This window comes from Pseudonaja textilis, chromosome Z (genome assembly GCF_049901715.1).
Source record: "Pseudonaja textilis isolate UNSWEBS1 chromosome Z, rPseTex1.2, whole genome shotgun sequence".
NCBI lineage: Eukaryota > Metazoa > Chordata > Lepidosauria > Squamata > Elapidae > Pseudonaja > Pseudonaja textilis.
Window position 1 is genome coordinate 121890543 of NC_142008.1, and position 5009 is coordinate 121895551.

A 5009-nucleotide genomic window follows, 5' to 3' on the forward strand; every position below is an offset into this window, starting at 1 on the left:
TCCCAGGTGCACTGGGGCTCCAAGGAATACAGCTAGTCCTCGACTTGACTGTTCATTTAGTTGCCGAAGTTACGATGATGAAAAAAAAAAAGACTTAATGACCATTTGTCACACTCCCAACGGTGCAGCATCCCCCCTGTGGTCACGTGAGCAAAATTCAGACACTTGGCAAATGATTTGTACTTATGATGGTTGCATTGTCTTTTGCGACTTTCTGACAAGCAAAATTGATGAGGAAGCCAGATTCACTTAACAACCAGGTTACTAACTTAACAGCTGCAGGTATTCGCTTAGCAACCATGGCAAGAAAGTTCATAAAATGCGGCAAACTCACTTAACAAATGTTTCACTTAGCAACAGGGCTCAATTGTGGTCACAAGTCAAGGACTGCCTGTATCCAGCTGACAGTAGGGAGTCTAATCTAATCAGAGAGGTAGTCCTCAACTTACAAGTTGTTTAAGTGACCGTTTGAAGTCACAATGGTACAGAAAAAAGGGACTCACGACCATTTTTCATGCTTAACAACTGTTGCAGCATCCCCATGGGGTCATGTGATTTACCTTCAGATGCTTGACCACTGGTTCATATTTACGACGGTTGCAGTGTTCAGGGATCACATGACTTATCTTTTGCGATCTTCTGACCGGCAAAGTCAAGCAGGAAGTCAGATTCAAACTTAACCACTGCAGTGTATTCCCTTCACAAATGTGGCAACAGAAAAGTCGTAAAATGAGACAGAACTCGCTTGGCCAATTTCTCACTTTAGCAAGACACACACTCAATTGTGGCCATTAAATCGAGGATTACCTATATCGCTGGGCAATGTTGAGCAGTGGTGATATTCAAATTTGTTTACTACTGGTTCTGTGGGCATGGCAGGGGAACATTACTGCAAAATCCCCATTCCCTCCCACCCATTAACCTGCTTTCCAGCTCCGTTCTGCTGTGCAGAGCAACAAAAGAAGACCCAGCCGATCAGCTGGGACTCAGGAGGCAGAGAATAGATGGGGGCAGGGCCAGTCTGAGTTGGTATTTTCTGGTTCTCCAAACTACTCAAAATTTCCGCTACCCGTTCTCCAGAACCTCTCAGAACTGGCTGAATACCACCTCTGACGTTGAGGATCAATGGAGACTGAACCCCTGTTGGTGTTTCTCAGCTCAGCTGGCAACAAAAGGAAAAGGTTTCACCCCTGAACTTGGATTGTGGGAACTTTGGGATGTGACTGTCCCCTCTTCAGCTCTGAGCTGAAGGGGAGGGAAAGGAGAATTTATCAGCAGGCATCACTGGTAGGATGAAGTCACCTTGCCATTTGAAAGACCAAGATCACTCTTGATGATGGCAAAATCCACATTCCAGATAGAGAGAACCATTGGTTTGGAAGAGGGGGTCAAAGAGGCCATTTATGTTAACATTACATTAACTCAGCGGTGTGCAGGGGGGTGGGAATAAGACCCTATCTCCTGTCCTTGCAACAGTTCCAAGAAGCCCCAATGGTGTTTTTTCAGGAGGCGACTGGACTTTTCTTGTTTTTTTTTTCTTTGATGACATTTCGCTTCTCATCCAAAGAAGCTTCTTCAGCTCTGACTGGATGGTGGGGAAAGGAAGTATTTACACACCTTGCAAACAGCTGGTCATTTGCATCCTTTTTAGAGAGTCGTTGAGGCCACTTGGAATTTTATCTATGTCCTCTGGGTCACCCGATAGTGCAAATGATATCTGTAGTCTGCCATTTTTTCTGGAAATCCATTCATACTCCCTCACCATTTGAAGGGAGTGTATGGCTAAAAGGATGCAAATAACCAGCTGTGTGCAAGAAGTATAAATCCTTCCATTTCCCCACCATCCAGTCAGAGCTGAAGAAGTTTCTTGGATGAGAAGCAAAGCATCTTCAAAGAAAAAACAAGAAAACCTGAAAAAAAAGCACCTTTGGAACAATCATGACCTGGATGATGGAGAATCTCCATAGATTTTCAGTTCCAAAAAGATTCCATCCCCATTTACACTCAGAGACAAGGTGATCCTGAGGGCACAGATGAACCCCCAAGTCACCTCAGTAGCTCTCAAGAGAGCAGACTGGGGCAACTTGCTACAGCCAACTCTGCAGGAGGACTCATAACGAGACAACTTGCTGTGTTGGGACAATTCAACAACTCAAATCATTTAAAATAATCAAAACAAATTAATTTTTGTCATTCACATTGTTCATTCTGTCCCTTCTTCGGCCTTTCTTTCATGACTCTGTTCCACTATTTCGTTGATATCAGTGCAACTCTTGTCCCGTGGTGAGTTGGCCACGGTGATGTGTAGACCCCAGAGAGAGTGCTAATGACCAGATGACTGCAAAGAAATATGATCCTTCCAAACCGTCCCCACATCCTGTCAGAATTAATCCCTCCATGACCCCCACTATCCTGCTGGAATTGATGAAGCTTCTTGGGTGAGAATCGAACCATCTTCTTCAAGAAAAAAAAAAAGTCCAGTTGCCTTTTGAAAAAGCACTTTTGAGGCATCTTGTTTAGGGAAAGTTGTTTTCAATGGGCTGCCCCCAGAGCTCCTTACACTATAAAAAAGATGTTAAGACTAGAAAAAGTGCAGAGAAGAGCAACCAAGATGATTAGGGGACATACGACGAACGGTAGCAGGAAGCGGGCATGGCTAGTTTAGTGAACAGGGGAGACATGATAGCAGTCTTCCAATATTTGAGGGGCTGCCACAGAGATGAAGGGGTCAAGCTATTTTTTTCAAAGCACCTGAAAGGCAGACAAGGAACAAATGATGGATATTGATCAAGGAGAGATTCAACCTAGACATGAAAATTTTCCTGACGTGAGAACAATCAACCAATGGAACAGAAGTTATCTTCAGAAGTTGTGGGAAGTTCTGATGAAAAGGACTAGGGATGACATGATAGCAGTGTTCCAATATCTCACAGGGGCTACCACAAAGAAGAGGGAGTCAAGCTATTCTCCAAAGCACCTGAAGGCAGGCCAAGAAGCAATGGGTGAAAACTCACCAAGGAGAGAAGCAACCTAGAACTAAGAAGAAATTTTCTGACAGAGCAATTAATCAGTGGAACAGAAGTTGCTTTCAGAAGTTGTGGAGTTTCATCACTGGAGGCTTTCAAGAAGAGACTGGACTGCCATCTGTCAGAAATGATGTAGGGTCTCCTGTTTGGGTGGTGGGTTGGACTAGATGATCTATAAGGTCCCTTCCAACTCTTGATATTCTGTAATTTCATACCAGCTTTGTTGATGTTATCCCCAGTGAAAGATGGAGGGGAGACATTAAATAATTATATTTGCGGCTGGAAACAGACATTAATATTCCAAGTTTACCTTCAAACAGCCACTAGGTGAAGAGACAGGCTCTACCTTGAATGTCTTAAACACATTTCAGTTTTTTCTTGAAAATGTTTCACTTGTCATCCAAGAAGCTCCTTGAACGAGGGATTAAGCTGGGTTTGCATGTAGCCCCAAGCTAACATTATGGATTTTTTCAAGTTCACAATTACTATGGTCTTCCAGCTGTTTATACAGTTAGTCCTTGACTTAACAACAGTTCTCTTGGTGACCATTCAAAGTGACAATGGCACTAAAAAAATGTGACTTGCGACCATTTTTCATAGTTACAACTTTTGCAGTGTCCATGCAATCAAAATTCAGAGGCTTGGCAATCGGTTCGTACTTAACGACCATGGTGTTAAATTTATATTTACCGACAAAGAAATAAAGGGAGACTAGTATAGATCTATTTCAAGCTATTTAGCTCTTATCAGTAGCCATATCTTTCTGGGATTCGAACCTGGGCTCCTTGCATATTAGGTGGACGTATAAACTCTAAGCCATGGGCTCTCCTCATTTTGTCAGCTGTAACCAACAAAAGGGGAGAGATGAAGTGTTTTTTTCGATCAGGGCAACCTGGTCTACCCAAATAGGGGGTGCAGCATACTGCTTCCACAGAAGAGTATGGCTAGCTCAGGGGTCGGCAACCTGCAGCTCTGGAGCCATATGTGGCTCTTTCATCCCTCTGCTGGGGCTCCTTGTTGCCGGTCGGCTCCATAATTCATAGGGCTTTCAGTTAGGACAAGTAGAGGAAAAAGGACACCATGCTAGGAGTCGTCTCTGTGGTTGGGGAACTGGACTTCTGGTCAGCAGAGGAAAAAAGACGCTGTGCTAGGAGACTGGTGGGAGAACTGGACTTTCAGTTGGCTCCAGAACTGAACGGGGGGGCTTCCAGTTAGGACCTTTGTGGCTCTTTTGAGTGTTCAAGATTTCCGACCCCTGAGAGCTAAATAGATTAAAATACTAGTTGTCTCCCTTTATGTCTGTCGGTAAACATAAATTCAACACAAAAATAGTTTGTCGCAAAAGTGATTGCCTGCGAAGGCTCCTGGATTGGGGCCGAAAGGCAAAAGCGGAAGCAGTATGCCCCGTCCCGTGTTTGGGTAGACCAGGTTGCCCCAATAGGAAAAAAAACACTTAACAACCGTTGCTGCATTCCAAGGTCACATGGGTTTGGGGTTTTCTTTGGTGCGGGGGTGATCTTCAGACAAGTGAAGTCAGCGGGGAAGCCAAGTTCACTTCACTACTGGGTCACTCGCTTACCAACTGCAGTGATTTACTTAACAACTCTGGCCAGAAAAGTCATCCCACGGGTCGAAACTCACTTAAGCAATGTCTCGCTTAGCGCCGGAAATCGATTGTGGCTGTAAGTTGAGGACTACCTGTATGTTAATAAGATTGGTTGGGCTTTTGCTTGGCATGAGGCGCAAACCCAGCTGCTCCCTCAAACAAGGTTAACGTATTCGCACCAGAGTTGCAGGCAGGAATGAACTGGACAGGCTAACTCACAACTGCACAACCAGGTCCCTCTTTGCCACTGTCACACACCCTCCCACCACCCGCCATGGAAACATCCTTAGCCTCTCTTGCAGAGGAATTCCTCTTTTTCTTTTTTTTTGGTTTTGTTTTCCTGTCCCTGCCCAGCAAAGGACATGGCAGATTTCAGC